The 27,107-nt window shown below is 45.9% G+C and overlaps 1 pseudogene; it reads left to right on the top strand.

Annotated features, from left to right (window-relative positions):
* The first annotated feature begins 14,533 nt into the window (after positions 1 to 14,533).
* LOC136492458 (glutamine synthetase, chloroplastic-like) lies at positions 14,534 to 26,003 on the top strand (annotated as a pseudogene).
* The last annotated feature ends 1,104 nt before the right edge of the window (positions 26,004 to 27,107 follow it).

Here is a 27,107-nt window from a genome sequence, read left to right as displayed (position 1 = left end):
ATCTTTAGCGTTGAGTCGTTTGTGATTTAGTTTGGTGTTGTCTACTTTCTCTTAATGAAATACGTGCTACACGGCACGTTCTAGAAAAACGTGCCAGTGCAGATTGTCAGAAGCGGGACAAAGGTCGAACTAAAGTTGTGTTTTCATTTCTATGCACAAACATGATCACTACGGACATGTCTCATTTTGGAAGCAAAAGCTGCAGAACGCACCTTGTCTAGCCACTTTCCTAAGACAGAGAACAGGCTCTACGAGGACGTTTCTCTTCAGCAGCAGGAGTTTCGGCAGGTGCAATGCTGTAGTAACAAAAACAACATTGTCGGGTTCATAAATCCAGGATCCTTAATGGATCCGTTTTCCTATAAAACCCAGCTCAGCAGGTGTAGCAGTAACAACGCACGCCTGGACCGGCCCAGATAGGCAGATACATAATGACAGGTTGAGACAACGACCCGGTCTCCGACCGGAAGGCCTGGCCAAGGTGGTACCATAGTCCGACTCCGACCGAGGATACGTCAGACCTCTGCTCGCTGCTCTTTTTCAACCGACACGGTCGGGACCGACTATGAACGACTGACCAGGGACGCCCGCTCGGTGAGGGCCCGGGGATCAGGCGGAGCAGATAAGATAAGGCGCTCAGGTCAACCGTAATACCGAGGATCATACCCTACCATGCCCTGCGCACTTGTAGGACGGTGCCACCAGGTCATGCCAGTCGGACACTATACAACCTTCCGGACATGTCAGAGCACAAACAGTATTGTAGGCGTCGACGTTTGTCGTACCAGGCGAATATGGTAGAGACTGCCAGATGCGTCTGAACATAAACAGTATTGTGGGCGCCGACGACCGTCTCGTACCCGACAGCGTTGGCAACAAGACCAGGTAGCACACGTATACATTCTCTCTTTTTCTCTCTGACTTGTAAGGCCATCCCTTTCAACTATAAAAGGGGATGCACTCGCTAGACGACTCGAGGACTCAACGACTTGAAGACTCGAACAGCTCAATAGCTCTAGAACTCGACAGCAACACAGAGGATATGCTCCAATACTTAGCGCACGTTAGAGCACTATGCTAGATTTGAACATCACTGCCGGCCTCATCACTGCCGGATTTGTGAGAACCGGCAGTGATGTTCCTTCACTGCTGGTTATGAGCTCAAAAATGAGAAAATGATTGGGGCTGGGTTAAAACCGACAGTGAAGCACCACATCACTGTCGGTTTGTGGCTTGAACCGGCAGTGTTTTGGCGGCCACTCATCACTGCCGGTTTAAGCCACAAACCGATAGTGATTGGGCTTTATCACTGTCGGTTCTAGCCAAGAACCGACGGTGATAAGCCTACAACACAAAAAGGCTGCAGCCATCCTCTTCTTCCTCCGCTCTTCCATCCCGAGAACAGAGGCGCGCGTTTGGGCCCTTCCCTCCATTGTTGCGGCTGCTCTTCACCATGAAGCTAGCGTTTGGATTTTGAAGAATGGCTTGATCTTTTTGCTTTAAGGTTAGTAACAAACATCCACTCCTTTGATTTAGTTGCTTAATAAGCTTCGTTTTGATGGCTACATTGCTTGATTCTCATTCTAGTTCTTTCTCCATTCTAGAGAGCACTTTTCCAATTGGATATTTGTGCAAGGCTCAAAAATATGGTGAATCTATCATCAAAACGGTTGGTGTCTATGAACACATTTAAATTCGTGGCTAATTATTCTATGGTGGTCAAGATCATCATTGTTAGTATGTGATGTTATAATTAGTTCTTAGAAGTAGAGTAGAATAGTTGTTCTTCAATATTGTGCAATTATTATTTTTTACTATGATTTTCAATTTACAGGGCCGGGGCTACCAATTTCAATTTTCCAATAATTAGTGTGCAAAAATGTTTTCCAAAAATTATACTTTCGAGCTACAATTGTTGTTCATGAAGCTCGATTTCTTATTAATTCTTTGTAATTACTATCTCAGTATTTTTTTGTGCAGAGATGAATCGAGAGTGGATGCATCTGTCCTGAATGGATAAGCGGTACATGCATGGCGTCAGCCAGTTTATCACCGATGCCAAAGTCCATACTGGAAATGGGAACCCTGTCTTCTGCCCATGCAAAGATTGTAAGAATCAAAGGAACTTTTGTCAAATTGAGTCTATACGATCGCACTTGATTACCAGGAGATTCATGCCAAGCTATACGATATGGACTATGCATGGCAAGGTTGGTGTGAATGTTTTGCAGGAAAACAATAATGATGTGGACATGCCTAACGTAGCCATCCACGATGGTGACGAGGAATCCGGTGTCAACACGAAACCTATGCCCACAGTTAATAATGTGTTTAGGAACACGCTAGCTGACGACACCGAGGGTAACAATGGCATTTCTTAGCTGCTACGTAATGTAGAGACCGGATATCTTAGTGAAAGACAGCTGAGAAAGCTAGAGAAAATGAGATAAGATGCCAAAACACCATTGTATTGGGATTGTCTAATGAGCAAACTGGAAGCCGACATCATGTTGTTAGAGTTCAAATCGACAAACGGATTGAGCGATAAAGGTTTCGATCGGTTGTTAGGTATAATAAGGAAAATGCTCCCAGAAAAAAACGAGTTGCTAGAAAAGACATACTTGGCCAAGCAAATGATCTGCCCCATCGGCCTCGAGGTTGATAAAATCCACGCATGTTCCAATGATTGCATATTGTACCGTGGAGAAAAATGCAAAGACTTGAACAAGTGCCCCAAGTGTGGAGCTCCACGGTACAAGGAAGGACCGTCAGATGAGGGTACCAAGACCAGAGGAGGTCCTATAAAGTTCGTTTGGTATTTTCCTATAGCTCCCCAGGTGCATAGGCTGTTTGCATGTGCAAAGTCAGCCAAGCTGTTGCGCTGGCATGATGAAGAGCGTAAGAAAGATACAATGATGAGGCACCCCGCCGATGGGCATGACTGGAGGACTGTCAATACTATGTTCTATAAGGACATCGGTGGAGAGGTAAGGCACCTTTGGTTTGCTTTGAGCACAGATGGGATGAATCCTTTCGACCAGGTTAGAAGCAATCATAGCACCTGGCTAGTGACGCTCAGTATATACAACCTTCCACCTTGGGTCTGTATGAAGCGGTCGTACATCCAGATGCCACTACTGATCCAAGGGCCAAGACAACCTAGGAATGACATCGATGTGTTTCTGGAACCAGTGATCGATGAACTAGTGGAGATGTTTGAAAAGGGTGTGCCGGATGTTTGGGACGAGTACAAAAAGGATCATGTCACGATCAAGGGAGTACTTATCGCTACAATCACCGACCTGCTAGGTCGAGGTTCGTTGTCCGGAGAGAAGACAAAAGGTTATACTGGATGTGTCGAGTGCTTGGACAACACCGATGCGGTAAATCTGTCAAATAAATCAAAGATAGTTTATATGGGACACTGTAGGTTCCTACCTAAGGATCACCCTTACCGCAGGAACAGAAAAGATTTCAATGGTACTATTGAGAAACGCTTAGCTCCAAAATATCGAGACGGGCCTGTGATACTTCGAGAACTCAACAAACTGGAGGTTGTCCTTGGGAAGGGGGACAATGCAATAGCAGCGCCTGATGGGAGCGTTTGGAAGAAAAAATTGGTTTTCTGGAAACTACCTTACTGGCCACTTCTGAGTGTACGCCACTGTCTTGATCCCATGCACATCACTAAAAACGTGTGCGCTAACACTCTTAACACCTTGATGGACACTGGGGGGGACATCGAAGGATTCACTAGCCACACGCCTGGACATGCAACACTTGGGAATCAGGAAGGAGCTGCATCTTGTGGAGCTAGAGAATGGCCAGTTCGAACTTCCGGTTGCGTCACGGACATTGAAGAAGGAAGAAAAGTGTGCGCTTATTTCTTTCTTCAATGAACTCAAAGTCCCGACGGTCTACTGTGCGAACTCGAAGAGGCTAGTGAACATGAGAGAACTCAAGTTCAACTATGGCCCTATGAAGGCCCATGACTATCATGTCATTATGACTCAGCTGCTCCCTGTTGCCCTGCGTGGTATCCTCCCCCCAAAGGTCCATGCCCCAATAATAAAGCTTTGCTCATTCTTCAACGCGATCTCAAAAAATGTCATTGATGTGTCCACGCTAGAGCAGCTGCAGCGGGACATAGCTGAAACTCTCGTTAGGCTTAAGATGCATTTTGCGCTGACTTACTTTGATATCTCATTGCATCTGCTCATTCATCTTGTTGACCAAATTAGAGCCCTTGGCCCAATGTACCTGCATCAGATGTTCCCTTTCGAAAGATTGATGAAAGTTTTCAGGAGATATGTTAGGAACAAATTCAGGCCAGAAGGGGGCATGGTTGAAGGATGGTCAACGATGGAGGCCATTGAGTTCTGCACATATTATCTGGACATTAAAATGGTCGGAGTTCTAGAATCTTGTCACGAGGAAAGACTACGTGGCAAAGGAACGATCGGGGCGAAATCTGTTACAGTAGACGACCCTGTTTATTTCAGACAGACACAGTTCGCTGTTCTCCAGCAAGCCAAGGGTGTGATGCCATACATTGATGAGCACAGGCAATCGGTGCAAACTCTGTATCCGAGCAGGTCACAGGCTTGGCTGGATAAAAAACATAAGAAGGAATTTGTTAGCTGGTTGCGACGTCGCTTGCTTGGAATAAAGTTGGGTAATCAACTGGATGCCTTAGCCAAGGGGCCTTCGAGTATATATCTTAAGTACCAAGGGTATGAGATCAATGGATTCACATTTTACACAAAAAAGCAAGATGGAAACAGCACATACCAAAATTGTGGTGTTCGTTTTGATGCTCACGACGAAAACGGCAATGTGCATGCGACATACTATGGTTTTATAGAGGAGATATGAGAGCTAGCCTACGGTCTATTGAAGGCAGCTCTTTTTCACTGCCAGTGGATCCGGCTCGAGAAAATCAACATTGACAGCGAAGCGTTCACTACCGTTGATCTCACTAAGACCGCATACAGAGACGACCCCTTCGTCCTTGCCAGAGATGCTATGCAAGTCTTCTATGCAAGGGACAACAAGACAAAAGGAAGGCTAAAAGTAGTCCTAGAAGAGAAAAGGAAGATTTCAGTGTCGATGGAGTGATGGGCGAAGAAGACTGCAGGGGCTATCAGAAAATGCATCCATTCAGGACGAACGTAACCCTACCTATCCTTCAAGAGGGTGACGAACCTGCTTACGTATAAATTGATCACAATGAGGCCCTCATTGTTGATGCACCTAAAGATAGTTAGATTATTGTTAACTATGTAATCATGATGCAGACGTTGTATTAGTAATTCGTACTGAATATTTAATTTATATTTTGTGCGCATCTGTATAATTTAATTGTTGGCTATGTAATCAAATATTAAGATGATGTTCACAAACACTATTATTTGATAATTATACACGATTAATTAATTATCATAGAATTAAATAATCAAGACACAAATTTTTGTGTTATTTTAGAATATAAACTAACTGCATTATTTCTATTAATAAATAAATAAAGAAAAGCAAACTAACCGAATTCCCTATCCTAACTCAACGGTTAAGGCCGCGCACTCTGTACTCTGAGACCCGTGCTCGAATCCCAGGTGGGCCAAACTTTTTCGATTTCACATTTATTATTAGTAGTGCATAACGATGGGATTTTGCATTTATTATTTAGTAGTGCATAACGATGGGATAAAAGAAAAAAATAAAACCATTCTAACCGAACTCCCTATCCTAACTCAGCGGCTAAGGCCACACACTCTCGACCCCGCAACCCGCGCTCAAATCTTAGGTGGGCCAAATTTTTTTATATTTTTTACTAAACGATGGCGGCAGGGCCCTTCACTGCCGGTTTTGGTTTTAAAACCGGCAGTGACATAGTCGGTTGCTCAAACCGACACAGAAGACCCAATTCACTGTCGGTTTTTAAACTAAAACCGACAGTGATGTGTAGATGCTCCTCACATGCCAATAGTGCTCCCATGACCACAACAGTTGGAACACTGCTCCCACCTACCCCGACAACTTTAGTTCAGAAATAAAAATGTACCACGACTGCTAGCCCCTATAAAATGGTCCTCGGCTAGGGGCTAGCCTCTCTATGCATGTTGGTTTCAGCCAGACCTTATCAGCCATAATATAATGTTTTTCTCTCACAACAAACCGGTAGTGATGTTCATGCCCCCCTATATAAAACAAACTGTCGGCCACATATATATATCCCACCCACCCACGAACGCTCTCAGTCTCATTTCTTATGTTTTACTCTCACTTCTCAAGACATCCTCTCTCTCTACGTGATTTGGTCATGGCTCCTGCATTTTTCAATTGTATTGATATGTTGTCTTCTCTAATATTCTATCTATATTCGTTTGATCTATATTTATATTTATGTTTCTTTGCATTCTACATTTATATATATTCTTATTCCTTGCATTCGATCTACATTTAATTATGTTGCCACATTTTACTTGTAAGAATTTTTTGTGCTTATATTTTATGTTCATATTTTTTTTGCATTTTATCGATCAGGTGGTATGAACAACGGACCTCCCCCACCACAGGAACCAGGTTTCCACCCTGGTGATGAGCCATTCGCTCCTAATGTGGTCATTCCACGGTTTCCTGTTCCAACTATTGTATGAAATATTTTCCAACATCTTTTGTTTTTTTATGCTAACAAAAGTGTAATTAGTTTAATATCATTGTTGCATGCATATATGTCGCACCTATATCCCCAATAGATTGGCTGCGAACAGCACTTAGCTGGTTCTTTCTCTCAGACATCATCGAGAACACGGCATCTAATGCAAGTGGTCGGCTATGGACGTGTGAACTCGGTTTTTCCATCCCTGTGAGGGGTTTAAATCATCGGAACCATATCCACGGGACGGGAATACATAGCCCGGACGTGATAAGTGCCTAATTAAGTGCCATGCGCATCTGTTTAGAGGCACTTCGACGTATTCGCTATGATGTGCCTGATTTCTCGCACTTCAAGGCGCTTACTTTGAATGTTGGTGATATCCCCGTCCCGCAAGCAAGCGAATGGCTTGCGAGCTACAGCCATGCGGATGTGGTAAAATGATCACTTATATTTGAGTCATGGTTATTTGTTGTTTATTATTGTAATAACATTCTCCAATTTTTTTTCTTTTTCTCCACATGCAGATTGCGCTCTAGGATATATGTTGTCAAATTTTTATACTCGTCATCGGGAACCAAAAGATTGTCCATTTCATACTTCATTGCTGGTGTTCCCGTCCCTTGTACATCATAATAGATGTTCACAGCCTCTTCCATGGTTAATTCTGGATTGTCTTCGACGTACTTCTGTATGTTCCTTAAATCTTTATTGTGTATTTCTTTATCTCTTGTTGTAGCGTATTTATTCTGTGTTTGCCTTTCGAATTCGGACTTCAACAAATACGAAGGCAGTGAGGCACAGAGATTGAAGAAACTAACACAATCTTTCTTCGAGATATGTGCTGTAAATTTTTCTTTCATCAAGGTGGTAACGCTGCCACTGAACGGCCTTTTTCTTTTCTATTGGTCTACTTTGGGAGCATTAGCGACCGAATCTAAGGACCTTTTCTACGACTGCGAGGATGTCCTTGATCTTGTTTTGGGCTGAGGTGGAGGAGGAGGAGGAGGAGGATGACGACGAGAATTCTGTTTTCCCGGCGCTGATGAAGATGGAGGAGGGGAGGAGGAGTCTCTTTTCTCAGGGCTGATGAAGATGGAGTCGGACGAGAAGGAATAGAAGAAGACCTCTATCTTCTTGGGGGTGATGGCTCCAGATGAGGAGGGGAGTGATCTCTGTTGGAAGATGGTGAGTGATCATCACAGGTGGGCGAAGACTCGTAGTCGTCCTCATCATTAGAGGACAATTGATGGTCAAGCTTAATGAAGCGCTTGCGCCAGGCCACTTGAGAGCTCTTGTTTTGACCAAGTTTCGGCCTGTCTTCCGCTACAGGGTACTCAATGGGTATCTTGTTAAACTTCTTATCAAGTATTCTGTCAATGGTGACGCGAGCGTACCCCTGTGGAATTGGGCGGCCATTAATTGTCCCATCTCCCGCAGGCCAGGCCTAGCCAAGCGTCACCTTGTCCTTTGTCCATTCCTGACGGATGTACAACTTGACATTGACGGGTTCAATGATGCCGTCCACCGGATGAGGCACATTCGCCTCTTCTTCGTCGAGCGGGGTCGATCCGCAGCTGCTGCGACCCCTAAACTGTGGGCTAAAGGCAGTAGGAGTAGGGTTTTGTGGTACTCCTGACCCCTTGGACAGCAAAATTTGCTCGACTCGCGCTTCAACAGTCGCCTCAATCCGTGTTTCTATTCTGTCTTCCATCTCTTTTAGTCGCCTCAAATACTCTGCCTCCTGTTCCGTTCTACCCCTCGAGTGGCTCCGGTAAGTGTTAGATTCTTGGGGGAATGCTAGTTTCCAAGGAACAACACCGGTTCCTCTAGTGCGACCAGGGTGCTCCTTGGTTCCGAGTGCTTGGGTGAGCACGTCTTTCTCCCTATTAGAAGTGCGAGTCCCTTGCCTCACCTCCTCAGTTACCTAGGAGATCCTCTGGATGAGTTCGCTCATGGGTTCATTTGTGGAGCTAAAGCTCCCGTCCTCGGCGTGTCATACATTCCTCCCCATACAGTATAATACCGATTTGGGCTCCCAATCAGCTGTCTCAACCTGAACGCTTTCCTCAGCAAGGTGATCCATCTTTTGAAGTTCTGCTTCAAATTCTGGCATCTTTTTGGCGTAGCCACGAGAGCCGAGATGATGAGGATTCGTCGCTTTCTGTGAGTTCTCCTTATTCTTCCTGCTCAGTGCCGAGTACCCTTCGGATAACCTGTATTCCTTGAAATGTTGTCATAAGTCCTTCTGCTTTCTAAACTGTCCATCATCGAAATCTGGCTCTTTATTTTTTAAGACAAAATTCTTGTACAATATCCCCTTGAAATTCTTGAAGCATGTCCCCATGATTTTTTTTGTTTTTTCTTGACTAACTCCCTGTCATACTCGGTTGGGAAAGTGAAATACTCTGGGATCTTGACATCTCATATGTAATCCTTCTCACTTTCGGGAATCCTCCACGGTCATCATTTTTTCCAATTCACTTCCTGTACCTAATCGGGATGAAGTCTCTAACAAGTAACCTGAGGATAGCCTTGTATTTGGTCAAAGCTATAGACGGTGAGAGTGGATCTCCGAATTCATCGAACTCAGTAATGTGCCAGTGTGCATTCCTACTAACAGGAATCTTTGACACGCCTCGCTTGAATCTGGCCTTCCTACTACCCGAACCCTCTGGCTCCTCGGCCGGCGGAGGCTCCTGTAGAGACACCAAGTAAGCTATGACTCTCTCAATTGATTAGCGTGTGTGGCTACACAGTCATATGATACCAAAGTTACCTGACTATCTTGGTCATTTTGACTCCGATCGAGCACGTCGACAGTGACGGTGCAGCGATACCCATTGTCCTGCAACGCACGGCAGGGGGTCAAGCACGATTTGAAAGCAATGAGTGGAGGCTCGAAGTGTTTCTCTTACAGCAAACTCATACGGATCCATCTCATTCAGCTGTCGGAGAGTCTTCTCTTCAAGAGGTGCATGCACTTGCACCTGGCCCTGCTGCTCCACCGGCACAGGGACAGATCGGACCTGAATTTTCTGGTTCTGGTAACTGTAGGAGAATAAAACCGCATTATAATAGGTTGCCAAACCAGTTAGCCACGGTCTACACTATTCACAAGCACACTGATCGAAGTATTCAGGTACCAAGTATATATAATAAAACTTACCTGGAACAGAACTGGTGAGCCTCTGGAATAGACGGATTGAAGTACCACCTGGACGCCGTGTTGGCGCTCAGATAGTAAGTACCTAGTATATGAGTGCCAGGTAGGACAAACATTTTTAGGCAGCGGTAGCAGAACATCACAAAAGAGGGCAAACAAATAGAATCGTGTGTACCTTGATAAGATTTCACCAGTCCTCCAACAAACAGCACAACAATAGGCCTATCCACAGCACCACCGTTGATAGCATCAGTGTTGAATGCAGCAGCCCTCTGTCCCCATAGAGTAACCTTCATCTCAGAGTAGCTGCATGCACCACAAAACCAACCACAGAGTTGGAAACAACCTGTCCGCACCAGTAACGGTAAAGGAAAGTAGGGAGAAGGAACAAGCATAACCTTAGGTCCCTAAGAATAACGTGTCTGGTGAGTGTAGGGGTGGGTTTGTTGGGCAGGTGAACCCTGTAGGCCTCAAACTTCTCCACCAGCAGCCCAATTGTGTCTGCAGGGACAGTTTTATTAGCATGAAACAACAAAAATAGTAGCAAAAAACACCGGGCATGTGTGAACTTACCAACGAAATTCCTGGTGTCACCAGCATGCGAGGACAGATCGCCTATTGGCGTTATCTTGTAAGCGTACTTTGGGAAATCTGGACACAGTGATTCCTGGTGCCACTCAGGTCATGTGGTTTTAGATACATACAGATACCACATGTATAGGTATCTGTATGTATCTAAAACCACATGACCTGAGTGGCAATGGAACACGAATGTATGCAAGCAGCAAGAAAATAGGTAGAGGAACAAACCTTCTCATCAACAAGCACAAGATCGACATGCTGGATGGGTCCGTCATCGGTTCCACCACGGTATTCCCACTTGCGGCTAAGGATGAAAACGGTCGAACTCGGTCGAAAAACTCCTCAACCGTTTTCTACTTTTACATTTGAAATACGAAAGCGAAAGTGAAAGCGGACAAGCCGGACACGAAAACGAACACGAACTTACGGAATATCTAGAATTTCGGAAACGAACCAATTCGAGCGGAATTATGTCGAACACGGTCGGTATGCGAAAATTCAATACGACCAGCAACACTAAAAGCAGGAGAAAATTCCTTCAATGCAGGAGAAAATTCCTTCAATCTCTCTCTTTTTCTTTTTTCTCCTCATATTTCTTTTCTTTTTCTTTCCTTTTTTATTTCTCTTTCCTTCTCCCCTTCTTTTCTTTTCCCCTCCTCTCTCCTTATCCGATCGGCCTCTCTTTCCTTCTCTCTCTCTCGGGCGGCGTCCAGGCCATCACCCGCGCCCCCACCTCCGGTCCTCTGCCCTCCACCTTCGGCCCGCACCCCCACCTCCCGCCGGCGGACGCCGCCGATGCTGCGCCCCGCCCGCCGCCGTGGTCTCCACCGGCGCATCAGGCGCGTCTCGTCGCCGCCGGTGCTCCACCCGTCGTCGATCCGCCCCAAGCCCGCCGTCGTGGTCTCCGCCGGCGCATCAGGCGCGTCACGGCGCCGCCGGTGCTCCACCCGCCGACGCATCAGCCGCCGCCAGTGCTCCACCCGCCACCAGGTTAGCCCCGCACCCGTGGAAAGCAAGGCAGGGCAGGGCAGTGGCAGCGCGTGGTGCAGAGGAAAGGGGAGCGGGTGGCGGTGGCGCGGCGCTCCGGCAGCGGGCAGCGCGGCAACGGCGGGTGGAAGTAGAGGCAGGGGAAGAGGAAGGGTGAGCTCCCGGTGGTGCGATGCGAGCGGCGGCAGTGGCGAGCTCCCGAGGGTGACCTTCGCTTGCTGGAATTCAGTTCGAACCAAATTTAGAATACGGAACACTCCGAATAAAATATAGAAAAGTAGAAATCGATCGAACAAAGCCTAAACCGAATTCGATCCGATTTCGAATTTAGTATTCCATATTTCGAATTCGAATTTAGTATTCCGTATTTTGTCCGAAAATACGAATTCGCTCGGATCAAATGTAGAAAACGATGCGGTTTGGTTCGGGATATTTCCTTTCCGTTTTCATCCTTACTTGCGGCAGACACGAACACAGATGACCAAGCGCCATGCACGCGGCCGCAGATCAGGAAGCAAGTCAAAAGCCATTGGACCACACTGCACATAGCACGAGGGGGGAAGCCAGAAGCACATGCTATAAGGATCACGTCAGAAAGAAACACGGTCCACAGTCAAGAAGAGTACACACCATAATCTGGTCATGATCATCCCTAGAAGGCAGGGAGCTGGAACATCCAAAAGAACCAAAATTCTCTACAATGACTAACCCAGCATACACTACGGGAAATACGTGATTTGCCGAATGCAAAAATCTTTACCGAGTGCCAAATTTCGGGCACTCGGCAAAGACATGCTTTGCCGAGCGCCGCACTCGGTAAAATATGGCACTCGGCAAAAACATGCACTCGGGCACTCGGCAAAGGCAGACACTCGGCAAAGATTGGTAGATGCCTAAAAGCATCCAGCGGCGTCCTCTTTGCCGAGTGCCCCCCGTTTGGCACTCGGCAAAATATTTTTTTTGATTTTTTGCCACCAATTTTTTTTAAAGCTTTGGTACACTACCACAAACAACATGTTTAAATTTGGGACATTTTCATTGCCTTTTGGCATATTTCTATAGTTTATTTTGTTTTGTTGAATTTTTCCAGAAAATATAAGTTTGAACTGCAGGTGCATCGAATAATGGATTAAATTCGTTCAAAAATGTTATCCTTGTTTCTTAGTGTAAATTTAGGCTAAATCCAGGAACTGTCTCAAAATTTCGATCAACGTGCTCACGGGGCAACGCCGCCAATTTGCGTGGGAGTGGTTTTTTAATTGTATAAAATGCGAACGAATTCCGAAAATCATGAAACTTGTCGAGTTGTCGCCATATCGTATGCGTATGCCGTGGAAAAAATTTGAAAAAGTTTCGACCACGTTGTCACGTACGATGCTCACAAACCAGGACATCTCCACATGTGATATTTGGAGGCCCAGCAGGCGGCCCAGGCGGAGGCCCATCGGCTGGAGATGGAGGCTGTACAAGCCCAGAGGGCGGTCGAGGCGCAGAGGCTGCAGGACATGTTCAGCTTCATGGCGAGCCTTCAGGCCTTGCCAGGTGTGGTCGTGCCCCAGTCGCTGCTCGCTCCAGTTGTGGCTCCTCCTCCTCCTGTAGGGACTCCGGTGAGTATATATGGTTGTTTATTCCTTTAGCTTGTGCGACCCTCCTGTAGATACTCATGAATTCGCTTCTCTTTTGTGCAGCCACAGTCGGCGGGTTCGAACCCGACTCCTCAAGATGGCCCTTCTCCACAGGCCGGGTGGCCAACTGGCCCTCCTCAAGGTGGCAGTTCACACTCCGGGTGGGGAGACTGGCACTAGGTACCGTTTATTTGTTTCTTTTCATGTTGCATGGACTTGTGTTAGACTTAGCCTTATGTTGGACTACTACTAGAGACATATATATTGTGATGGATATTGTCATGGATAATGCGAATGTATGTGATGGATTATGGACAATGGATTTGTATGTGATGTATTATGGATGGTGGATGTGTATGTGATGGGTTATGGATGTGTATGTGATGGAATATGGATGTGTATGTGATATATCCTATGCTGTTGTTGATATATATGTGATTTTTTTGTTTGTGCTGATGGAAAGCAAAAAACCAAAAAAACAGTATTTTTTTCTCTCTTTGCCGAGTGCCACACTCAGCAAAGAGGGCTTTGCCGAGTGTCGTGACCATGGCACTCGGCAAAGCTGGGAAGCAGAGACCCAATTTCCCAGCTTTGCCGAGTACCAGAGCCATGGCACTCGGCAAAGATGTTTTTTTTTTAAAAAAAAATTCTTTGCCGAGTGCAAGAGTATGGCACTCGGCAAAGAATTTTGAAAAAAAAAAGAAAAAATTCTTTGCCGAGTGCCACTGAGGTGGCACTCGACACAGAGGCCGTCAGAGTTGACGTCGGATTTTTTTTTGCCGAGTGCTGACGTGACACTCGATAAAGGCTTTACCGAGTGTCCGATGTGTAGCACTCGGCAAAGAAACCTTTGCCGACGAATTCTTTGCCGACTGCTCGGCAAAACCTTTGCCGAGTGCAATAGGGGCTTTGCCGAGTGCCCTAAGCACTCGGCAAAGAGCCCGTCTGCAGTAGTGACAGGCAACACCATGAAGAACCAAATTACAAATCTAATCGGCGTATCATTGGCTGACCTGCGTCTGATCTCGTTTCAAACGTCCTTATTACGAACAAAGAATCAAATTACAAATCGAACTGGTATATCTAGGCGGCAAGACAAATACAAAAGCTATTGAGCCGACCATCACAAAAGCCAATCTGTACTGGATTTCAAAACGGAATTAGACACGGGGAAAAAACCTGGCCTGTTATTTAGAACAATTTCTGTGATTTCTTTAAAGGCGCTAAGCTGCTCTTCGTTTAACTTGCTAACCAAATCCTTTGCCTCTCCCATTAGTTGTTATATATTATATGAACGTTCTTCCTGTATAAGTCTGTTACCACAAGCAGGCTCTAAATTTGTGGTTCTTTCTGGTAAATTGTGGTCCCTCGTTCTTGCCCCGTTCCTTGAAAAAGGAGTCGAGAGGTCATCAAGCAAACAGTTTTTAAGCTCTGCATCAGAAAGCTGGTACTGAGCATTACCTATAAGATCTCTAAAGCGTATATCGCTTTTACTTGCTATATTCAAAATAAATCTTAATGCCTGCGTTTCAGACAATTTCAAAACCGGTGGTGGATCCCTCGGAACTACCGAAATGGAACTATGATGGGTCAAGCACAGGGCAAGCCCCGGGAGAAGACAGTGAAGTCATTCTACAGTAAGAGGGAAATTACAATATATGTGTGCTTTTATATGCAAGCATTGTACTGTTACATTTCTGATGTTTCTCTTTCTGTTTTCAGCCCCCAGGCTATCTTCAAGGACCCATTCCTAGGTGGCAACAACATTTTGGTACCAACCATCCCAACCGAATCAGCCCTTCATATACACGTTTTTAGCCTTTTTGTGCCATTCCACATAAACTTGAATAAAAGGGCTAAAAGAATAGCAGTTACTAGTTACTAGAATGCCACTGCCTTTTCAACTAGTCCTTTAGCTGTAATACGTTATTTGATTATATTGTAATTGTGGCATATTCCTCTTGGACTGAATGCCACGTTGTCACCTGAATGCATTGGCAATCTTGCTGAACTTTAACTAGCATGTGCATGACAGCACGCTGATTAATATAAAATTTGGCTTCCCAGGTTATCTGTGATACCTACACGCCGCAGGGGAATTTTTTTTTTAATTTTCACACTTTTTGGAAACTAATTTTAAATCTAACATGGTCGGGTTTTTTTAAAAAAAAACTAACACTTTTGGCCGCACCTATTGCCCTGGCGCGGCCAAATACCTGTGCCGCGCCATGCATGGTGGCGCGGCAGAGGGCTGACGTGGCGGCAACCGGAATCGCTGACCGCTAAAGAGGCAGGGCCTGCCGTGCCACCGATCTTGGCGCGGCACTGCCGCGCCCTGATCCGTGGCGTGGCAGAGCCGAATAAAACCGATCGCCGCGGCCCGCGTCCGCCAGTGGCAGAGCAGCCGTCGTTGCCCAAGCAGCGCAGCAAGGCCGTCTGGCCGCCGCGCCCGCGTCCGCCCGCGCCAGCCCGCCGCCGAGCACGCCGGCCGCCGCGGCCACGTCCGCCCGCGCCAGCCAGCCCGCCGCCGAGCAAGCCGGCCGCTGCGGCCGCGTCCGCCCACGCCAGCCAGCCTGCCGCCGAACACGGCACGGCCGCCGGCCGTCCGGTGCGGCCGCCGAGCCCGCACGCCGGCGCGCCACCCCCTCCGGCCACGCACGGCGGCTGCCCGCGCCTCCCGGCCCGGTCTAGCGCGCTACAGCGAGGTACTCCCCTAATAAAGTTAGTAAAATTATTAAAGTATAGTTAGTAGAGTTAGTAAAGTTATTTAGTTTAGTTAGTATAGGTAATATAGTAAGTTAGTATAGGTAGTAAAGTTAGGTAGTTTAGTTAGTACAGTTATTGAGTCTAGTTATACATTGGATTTAGTCTAATTAGTTGTTGTAGTTAGCCTTGTATAGATGTTAATATTAGATTAGTTAGTATAGTTATAGTTAGAATATGTATTAATATTACTATGGACATTACGTACGACGATTTCGACGACTTGATGAAGTTTCTTGAAATGCTTTTGTAGATGGATTGTTGTGTTAGAGTTTTGTATGGAGGAAGTGTTAGGAGAGAAGATGGTATGTTTGAGGATATAGAAGAAGAATTGGAATGGTTTGATGAACCTCCTAGCTTCAACGACCTTTGTGTCCGTTTGAATACAAAGTTTGACGGTGATTTCACACTGAAGGGGAGGTTTGATACTGGAAAGACTAGGGCACACTATGTCATCATGCCCTTGCGCGACCCTGCTCACTGGTCCCGCTACACTAGGGTTCTCCAAGGTTCCAATGTGCCCATGGCTAAGGTGGTGGTGGAGAATGGGTACATGATGCAGGGTGTTTAGGATGGCCCGTTCAATGACGGTGTTGGAGGCAATGAGCAAGAATTGAGGGTCGAAGGGGAAGCAACTCAGGGTAACATGGATTTGTATGGTCAGTTGACGTAGGAGCAGTTTCATTCAACTGCAGTAGGTTGTATAAGCAATGACTTCGATATGAATGATTTTGAACGGGAAGAGGAGGAGCAGGAGGAGGAGGACATGAGACGATTCTAATGATGACCAAGGAGGTACAGATGCTATGCCAACACCGGCTGATGCCATGCCAGTATCGGTTCATACTATGCCATTACCAGTACTAACAGAGGTTTTGCATGGTGTCCAGGCTCAGGGTAGACTAGTCATAGATTTGGCTGCAGATGACACCCCCTATGATTTATGGGCCAGAATTAGCGAAGCGCAGCAGTATGTTCCACCACCACCTTACACAGCGACTGAGCTTGAGCAACTAAGGTCCAAGAACGTACCTTTTATGGGAGTTCTGAACTATAGGGATGTCAGCATGACGGATATGGCAGTTTGTGACACCGGTCTCCAGTTGTGTAGGAATTCATTGTATAACCATGAGAAAGAAACCCTTAGGAAGGGGATGATATTCAACACAATGTCAGAGATAAAACTCTTCCTTCAGGACTATGCTGTGTACCACCATAGGCCATACATCATCACTCGGACCAGGAGTTGAGGTACCACGTGATATGTAAAAACGGTTGTATGTGGAGGTTAAATGCACGAAAGAGATAGAGTGATGGCAAGTGGAGGATAACTAAAGTTATCGAACCCCACACTTGCCTAGACAATAGGGGGAAGGTAAATCATCAGCAGCTCACTGCACGTTACCTTGCCTAGACAATTGGGGCTCGTTGATGATAATAATGACATATCGGTGTCTTCTTTACAACAGTCCATATCTAGATTCATTAGGTATGATGTGACGTACGGAAAGGCTTGGCGTGCTAAGCAAATTGCTCTAGCGATTCGATGGGGTACTTGGGAGGAAGCGTACAACAGGGTGCCCCACATCTTATGTGCAATGCATTACTACAACCTTGGCTTGAAATAGTTTATGGACACTGGAGGGATGTTTTTTCGGGACCCATTGAGGCATGTCCTCTATCGTGTATTCTGGTCATTCGCGCAAACGAAACATGCATTCCAGTTTTGTTGGCCAATCGTACTTGTTGATGGCACTTTCCTAATAGGAAAGTACAGGGACACCTTGATGATGGTTGCTGCTGTTGATCCTGAGGATCAGATAGTACCCATGGCTTTTGCTTTGGTAGAGGGAGAGAACAATGAATCGTTGTCATGGTTCATGCGGCTTCTACGTGTGTAAGTGCTTGGCCCAACTCGCACTATATGTTTGATCTTGGATCGTCACGCAGGGCTTCTTAATGCTGCAGCTAAGTATATAGATGGGTTCCCGCCTCTAGTACATAGATGGTGCATGAGACACTTTGCCGCTAATTTCTGGTGGCGTCAGCAGAAGCAGGAGGTATGTAACAAGGTAAAGGCTCTATGTTGTGTACGTATAGAGCACCAGTTCAAGGAGACAAAGAGAGAACTAGACAAGATGGTAAATGCAACGGGAAAGGCCTAGTTAGAGGTGCAGATGGAATAAAAGGCTAAGTGGGCGTTAGCATATGACGAGGGGTGTTTCAGGTATGGCATCATGATCACTAACTCCTCGGAGTCCTTCAACCGTGTATTCATCGGAGTTCGATCGTTGCCTATGTCTGGAATTGTTGAGTTCTCATTTCATAAGTGCAACGAATATTTTGTGAAGAGGTGGGAACTTACGCAGAGGAATATAGCTAAGCAGGGGCGTTTTGGAAAGGTCGGAGCTAAACATTTGAAAGAGGCCGAGGAATTAGCCAAGCAGCACACCGCTGAGCCGTATGGACCCCGCCGTCATATCTTTAGTGTACGGGGCAAGGGTGGCACAAGCTTAGGCGGTGAACGTTATGGTGGACAAAACTACTGAGTTGATCATGAAAAGGTACAGTGCAGTTGCAACGTCCCTCAGATCATGCATGCCCCTTGCTCTCATATGATCATGGCCTGTAGGGTTCGCAGGTACAACTATGAGGATCTGCCATATATGTCACCCTTGTATCTCCGTTCGAACACCGTTAGTATTTGGGAGATGAGCTTCAAGCCATACCTTGACCCGACACAATGGCCACCTTATAATGGTTATGACTACGTGTAGCATCTGGATCTAATGAAGGTAGGGAAGGGTAGGAGGAAGAAGAAGCGACTCAAGGGGGACATGGACGCTATGAGAGGGTACGGCGAAGACATGTACGGCGGGGGAGACTTCAACGAGACCCGTGGCTGGAATCTTTGCTCTGTTTGCAAACAATCTGGTCACAAGGCTAGCCGGCATAGAAGACGAGGGTAGCAGGTGATTTCATATTGTGTTCGTACTGCATAACAAGTAGTTCAAATTTTGCAATGCTACATAATGTAAATCTGAATATTGTTAATTTGAATACTCTAACCCTTTTTATCAATTTGTAATAGGATGGCCCCTCCCACGCCGCACCAGTTGTACCCCCTTCTTGAGGTGGAGTACGACGACTCCCTTCTTCCACCGGACGACGAGGTTTCCAAGAGGCATTCGAGGGATCCTTACATTCCTAGGACTTAGTCCATTACGTCGAACTTATGTCGAACGAATATTGTTGTTGAAAACTTGTAGACTCATAAACTAATGAAAATGTTATGTGGCAACTTGTCATTCATTTATTTGCTTCATGTTCGTTTCAACTTGAGCACGGTCGCGGCACCACTTGTAGTTTTGTACAGCACCGACAACAACTCAATTGAAGATGGATGTTGTCTGTCCGCGTCACTGCCGTGTCATCGTCTATGGCGCGGCACTGACGCGCCATGGACTCTGGCGCGGCAGAACCTGGGCTATGGCGCGGCCAAACCAGTGGGCTACGGCGCTGTATTCGAGATAATTTCGCCCGATTACGTTCATTTTAGAAATTTTGAATGCATGACACAAACAGATGTGATCACTTAAGATCGATCATGGGTAATCCGAGTACATGACATATAGGTACAATACATCAGTAGTTCAAATGAAATATAAGACAACATAATGGAATTTCTACTACATAGCTACATTGATCATTAATAAAGCATGGAACTAACAGACGGCGCAATCAAACACCCTTAGTCAGAAACATACTGAGTAAGCAACTCGTCGTTCGAGTATCAATCCTCAACCACAACCCTGTTGCTGTGGCTAGGCTCACCTGCATTGCCCTGATCTGCCTTTCGCCTATAGTAAGCGGCCTCTGCGGCCTGAGTGAAGAACGCGTCGTCATCCTCCTCCGCTTGTAAGCCCGCCTCTGCTAGAGCGACGAGCTCACTCAGTCTGTCAGTGTCATCCTTAGCCTCCTCCGCCTGCAAGCCCGCCTCTACTAGAGCGATGAGCTCGCTCAGTCTGGCAGTGTCGTCCTCATCCTCGTCCCCCTCATCAGACAACACAATCGGTGATTCAACGGTGTGACCAGCTCGCTTTCTATGCTCATATAACTTCTTTTCCTCATACCTTGCACGAGCCACCTCTGCAACATGGTCCTCGCTGCATTCAATCCCTTCATGTATAAAATGCAATCAGTTAGCAACGCGACTATATTACATTTAAAATCAGGCAACGAAAAAAAGGCTTTGAAGTACTCACTGGCACATAATGAAACAACATGCTCGTTCAAGACCTGCATCTGTACTCTTGTCTCCTCCCTTGCCTCCTTCCTTGCCCTCTCCTCTTCTAATGTCATCCGTCTCTCCAATCCTTATTTGACAAGCCCAACGTCGATCGGGTTACAAAAACCGCATTATCTAGCAAACTCACGCATCTTGTCTTTGTGATGTTTAACGAAAAGGTTGACGTAGTCAGGTCCATATCCCCTCTTCCGTGCAATTACTTGCTTCCCCTTTAGTTCATCCAAGAACTTAGCTTGACCATTATAACATTCCCACCTACATTTCCTAGTGCTCTGTTCAAACGATAAACTATATCATATATGTCTTAGAAAAAGAAACAAAATATGATTTCATGGTTACCACAAAAATAACCAACCTCATCATAGTCAATCATATGGCCGCAATAATGGCATATTCCAAGCTCTGAAGGGACTAGACCGTAGTTTGATTTAACACCACATTCGCACTTGACTGGCGGTGCTTTATAAATTAACCTTTCTTTTTTCTTTTGCTTTGCTTTTAGAGGTTCTTTGGGCCATTTGTTCTTAGGACCATACAACTACTCCTTGAAACGACACTTCACCATTGAATACACCTAAATAATGTGACATTAGTACATGACACATATAGCTCAATATTTCAACACATATACTTTGCACTTACTTCATGCTTGTTTGGACACACAAACTCCAACGTATTGTCAGGGTTTATCACGGCTCGGTCTCCGCAATGGCACAGAGGAGGTTCCTCGAGTCGTCTAACTGCGGCTAAGTGCTTCTCCTTAGCCGTCATTGAAGGGGGGTTAGGGGAGGTGGAACCCATCGCTCGAAGTGCTCTCATGGATATCGCCCTCTCCACCAATCGTCGAAAAGGAGGTACATGGGGTCAAACTTGTATGCACCGTCGATCCACTGAAAGAAAAAGCACCTCTCATGGCCCTACACAATAAAAATTCAACAAAATATTAGTAACCTAGTAATACAAATAAAGAAGAAAAATATACAGAAACAATTACTTACATTAAAACGACTGCACGTGTATAGGCAACGAGCCGCTGTGTTCGGATGTCTCGATTGAAACACGTCGACCGGACGACCACAGTCACAGTTAGGGACATGGAGTTCAGGAGGGATGGGGTCATCTTTGCTAGACTCGTCGGGGTACAATTCTTTAGGACGACCCCGTTTTCACCATAACTGCTCCCGAAACATGTCTTCCATCTAATAAAACGGTTCAAATTAAACATCAATCAAAACAACGCAAATTAATGTAAAATATAATTATTTGCAATGCAACTAAAATAATATAACCAACAATTATAGCAACAAAAATATACATGGTAAACATACTTCTAACTAAATAATTAACCTTAACATTGACAAAATCAAACTAATATATTCCTTCAAACCGTAGACCATAGTTCCCAAACATAATTTTCCTCCTAAACTTAGCTCCCATTCATAATATACTATCCACCATTCAAACGAAAATAAAATATGCGTCATTACCTTGCACGAGGACGAGGAGGGAGGGAGGCCGCCGGGGAATGGAAGGGAAGGGAGGGAGGCGGCAATGGAGGGTCGGGCGGGGGCCGGGCTACCGGCGTTCGTGGCGTGGCGGCGGGCTGGCGCGGGCGAACGCGGGCGCGGCGGCCTTGTTGCTCGGGCAGCAGGACTGGCGGCGTCGGTTTTATTCGGCTCTGCCGCGCCACGGATCAGGGTGCGGCAGTACCGCGCCAAGATCGGTGGCGCGGCAGGCCCTGCCCTGTCAGCGGTCAGCGATTCCGGTCACCACCACGTCAGTCCTCTGCCGCGTCACCATGCATGGCGCGGCACATGCATTTGGCCGCGCCCGAGCAATAGGCGCGGCCAAAAGTGTTAGTTTAAAAAAAACCGATCGTGTTAGATTTAGAGCCTCTTTGGCGGGGCTCCTGCAGGGGCTTCAGCTCCGGCTCCTGCTGGAGCTGTGCCAAACGCTTGTTTTGGAAAAGGCTCCGCATGGGGAGCCGGAGCCATTTTTTGCCTGCGCAGAAGAAGCCTAAAAACGAGCTTCGCGTGGCTCCTTGCTGTGGGTTCACGTCGTCTAGTGCGAAGAGCCGTTTTGCCAAACGTTTTCCAGAACGGTTTCAGCTCCTCCAGAGGAGCTGCTCCTTTAGAGGAGCCAGAGCCCTACCAAACAGACTCTTAAAATTACTTTCCAAAAAATATTAAAATTAAAAAAAATCCCGCAGGGGGAACCCCTTCCTACTAACAAACGCCAAAGGGCTGCGCAAATTTTCAGTGACCCAAAGGTAATTATGACTTAAATCACACGTGTCCTATGTCACTATTATTTTCTCATTGCCTTCACGGAATGAGTTGAAAGTTGAAGCACTTGCTGTGTCATTTTCCTTCCAGGTTTGGCATAGAGCAAGAGTACACTTTGCTCCAGAAAGATGTGAATTGGCCTCTTGGTTGGCCTGTTGGAGGCTACCCTGGTCCCCAGGTAGATAAGGAGAAAGAACTTGGTTTATCACGCCATATGATGTTACTTTATTGAAATACATGTCTTGTACTGGTTTAATGAGCACAATTTTGAAAAAAAAAAACGTATTGTGTCAAAATATGCCAGGGTCCGTACTACTGTGCCGTAGGAGCAGACAAATCATTTGGCCGTGACATATCAGATGCTCACTACAAGGCATGCCTTTACGCTGGAATTAACATTAGTGGAACAAACGGGGAGGTCATGCCTGGTCAGGTATGGTTATGATACTTCTATACACATGTATTTTCTTTTTCTGAATCAGTGTGGTATAGCACCACCACTCCGTCCCTTATTTCTCTTCTTTCAAGGAAAATATAAAATTGTTTAGCAGGCAGAACTTCATAAACCTTATCTGTAAAGTGGGAGTACCAAGTTGGACCTAGTGTTGGTATTGAAGCCGGAGATCACATATGGATTTCGAGATACATTCTCGAGGTACCTCAAACAATAATTAAGTATTTCCCCATATTTTGTGATTTTGTTTCTTTTCTTCTTCCTAATTATTAGAGCATATTTTACAAGTCCAGAAACTTATTATAGTAAGGCATTTATAATTACACACAGCAACATATCATGATTGAATTAGGCATTTCAAAATAATCTTCTCATGGTGAAAAATAATAGTTCATTTTATCTGTACTACTCAAAATATCTGAGGCCTGAACGGTCAGCGATTCCGGTCACCACCACGTCAGTCCTCTGCCGCGTCACCATGCATGGCGCGGCACATGCATTTGGCCGCGCCCGAGCAATAGGCGCGGCCAAAAGTGTTAGTTTAAAAAAAACCGATCGTGTTAGATTTAGAGCCTCTTTGGCGGGGCTCCTGCAGGGGCTTCAGCTCCGGCTCCTGCTGGAGCTGTGCCAAACGCTTGTTTTGGAAAAGGCTCCGCATGGGGAGCCGGAGCCATTTTTTGCCTGCGCAGAAGAAGCCTAAAAACGAGCTTCGCGTGGCTCCTTGCTGTGGGTTCACGTCGTCTAGTGCGAAGAGCCGTTTTGCCAAACGTTTTCCAGAACGGTTTCAGCTCCTCCAGAGGAGCTGCTCCTTTAGAGGAGCCAGAGCCCTACCAAACAGACTCTTAAAATTACTTTCCAAAAAATATTAAAATTAAAAAAAATCCCGCAGGGGGAACCCCTTCCTACTAACAAACGCCAAAGGGCTGCGCAAATTTTCAGTGACCCAAAGGTAATTATGACTTAAATCACACGTGTCCTATGTCACTATTATTTTCTCATTGCCTTCACGGAATGAGTTGAAAGTTGAAGCACTTGCTGTGTCATTTTCCTTCCAGGTTTGGCATAGAGCAAGAGTACACTTTGCTCCAGAAAGATGTGAATTGGCCTCTTGGTTGGCCTGTTGGAGGCTACCCTGGTCCCCAGGTAGATAAGGAGAAAGAACTTGGTTTATCACGCCATATGATGTTACTTTATTGAAATACATGTCTTGTACTGGTTTAATGAGCACAATTTTGAAAAAAAAAAACGTATTGTGTCAAAATATGCCAGGGTCCGTACTACTGTGCCGTAGGAGCAGACAAATCATTTGGCCGTGACATATCAGATGCTCACTACAAGGCATGCCTTTACGCTGGAATTAACATTAGTGGAACAAACGGGGAGGTCATGCCTGGTCAGGTATGGTTATGATACTTCTATACACATGTATTTTCTTTTTCTGAATCAGTGTGGTATAGCACCACCACTCCGTCCCTTATTTCTCTTCTTTCAAGGAAAATATAAAATTGTTTAGCAGGCAGAACTTCATAAACCTTATCTGTAAAGTGGGAGTACCAAGTTGGACCTAGTGTTGGTATTGAAGCCGGAGATCACATATGGATTTCGAGATACATTCTCGAGGTACCTCAAACAATAATTAAGTATTTCCCCATATTTTGTGATTTTGTTTCTTTTCTTCTTCCTAATTATTAGAGCATATTTTACAAGTCCAGAAACTTATTATAGTAAGGCATTTATAATTACACACAGCAACATATCATGATTGAATTAGGCATTTCAAAATAATCTTCTCATGGTGAAAAATAATAGTTCATTTTATCTGTACTACTCAAAATATCTGAGGCCTGAAGCCCATGATTTTACCCTTTAGTTAATACCAATTTTGGCATTACTATAAACACTTCTAAACATTGTCCTACTCACCTTTATCAGAGAATCACAGAGCAAGCTGGGGTTGTCCTTACCCTTGATCCAAAACCAATTCAGGTATGTCCACCAGTAAGTTGTTTAATTAAAATCATTGCAATGTGATAGAATTAAAGGAATCTTAACATATAGCCATATTGTATTGGTGACAGGGTGACTGGAACGGAGCTGGCTGCCACACAAATTACAGGTTAGTCTTTTATGCTAATGCTTAATTTCCTTCCGTTTTTTGTTCATGGTATTTTTGTCATTAACGGATAAACATCAGAATGCCTATAGCACTATAGTTTAGCATATGCTGACTGCTGAGTGCTAAAGGAAAAAAGGTTTGTTCTAGTGTTCTGGAAAGGGAGTAGAAATCAAGTATTAGTATATCATTAGTAAATTGTTGTCTAGTATGAGCGGATCCATTCACTTCAATTAATTACTAACTTTCTTTATTTAATATTTTTCCCAATACATATGTCACACGGGGATTGACAGACAGTCTGAATTCCTTGCGAATGTAGCACAAAGACGATGCGTGAAGACTGAGGATTTGAAGAGATCAAGAGAGCAATCCTGAACCTTTCTCTGCGCCATGATTTGCATATTAGTGCATACGGAGAAGGAAATGAAAGAAGATTGACAGGGAAACATGAGACTGCTAGCATCGAACCTTCTCATGGGTATGGATGGAGCACCTTTCATTATATTTTGCGAATGCACTGAATATTGTTTATTTATAAGTTATATTATCATTTATCAGGGTGTGGCAAACCGTGGCTGCTCTGTTCGTGTGGGGCGAGATACCGAGGCAAAAGGGAAAGGTACATGTTCTTGCAGTGTTCCCTGAAATTTCCTACAGTTGGAACTCACAAAATACACCCCACCCCCAAGTAAATATATAAATATCACAGTGACATAACTTTCCCCTAACTTTGCGTCATTTTGTTGAGTTGGTGTAGCTTCTAACTGGGGTCGTAGGGTTGCGCTCTCTCTGCATAGACCTATTTTCTAGTTCCTTTGGGTGCATTCGCGCATGACATCAGCAATTTAGTGACTTGAATCATAAATCTAGAGCTATTTACCCTTTTCACCTTGTCGGCTCCAACAGGTTACCTGGAAGACCGTCGGCCGGCATCAAACATGGACCCATACATTGTGACGGGGCTACTGGCTGAGACCACAATTCTCTGGCAGCCAACCCTTGAAGCGGAGGTTCTTGCCACCAAGAAGCTGGCGCTGAAGGTATGAAGCAATTGAAGGATGGTTTAGCCACGAATAAACAGGCCCACAACAAAATTGATTCTGTTGTTCACTGGCCTGGGTCCCGCGACTCCGCTCGGCGCCACTCTGTACAAAATTACGGTTTCTGGACCCACATTGTCTTTCATTCATCGATTACGGTTGTTACAATTTTGCTTGAACACCGTCACACCATGTTTGGACTTGGCATGTACTTTTTTACTCCATTTGGGGCTGAACGATGAACAGTGAAAACAGTCGTCGAGTCTGGTTCTTCAGATGTCAGTTAAGTCTTAACCAGTGTCAGGTTATGGTTCTAAGCTGAAAGCATGCCGATGTCACTGGCTATTTGCCCTCCTATGATCAACGCCCTCGCATGACTGCATTTCCGCCATATCGTGAAAGACAAAGCCATGGAAGCCCACGCGGCACAGGGCAGGGTACCGACCGGATGCTCAGAGGGCAGGGTAACTGAAGTTTCTTGCATCGCATGGCAGAGGGCAGGGTAACCGAAAAATTAACAGCCTCCCAGTCTTAGAGCCACGGCTGGCATGTCGGCAACATGCCACCGACATAGCTACCATTTTTTACAGTGTTTTTTGGGCCATCTTAACGACGATTTAACGTACGATCAGCTGCCATTTTGTGTGCATGGATCAGCTCACAACTCCCTGTTGGATTGATCTCCCACGTCATTAGGCCTAACGGCCTTTGGGCCTTGTTCTCGCGCTCTGATCGGGGGCGCCCAACCCTACATGGTTGGTGGGCCCCCGTCGCACAGCGCTATAAAGGAAAGGTGGGGGCCGAGGCTTGTAGTACGAGGTTCACCACGCTGCCAGACACCCCACCGACATCCTAACCCTAACCCGATCTTGAGAAGGGGCGCTGCCAGCGACGGGAAGCACCACCGACGCCGGCAACGCCACTCCGACGCACACGCCGCCGCCAAGGACGCCACTGCACCGACTCCTCTCTCCACCGAACGTCGCTGCCGGCGCGCAGATGGCATCCGCGAACGAGGCCGCGGCCGGCGCTTCCACCACTCCGACTGCTTCGACCACTACGGCCTTCGATGGTCTGCGACTTCCTACTCCACCTACCCCTTTTCTTCCTTTTATATCTCTGTAG

This window comes from Miscanthus floridulus, chromosome 11 (assembly GCF_019320115.1).
Source record: "Miscanthus floridulus cultivar M001 chromosome 11, ASM1932011v1, whole genome shotgun sequence".
In the NCBI taxonomy this organism is placed as follows: Eukaryota; Viridiplantae; Streptophyta; class Magnoliopsida; order Poales; family Poaceae; genus Miscanthus; species Miscanthus floridulus.
This window is presented reverse-complemented; position numbering and strand designations above follow the sequence as displayed.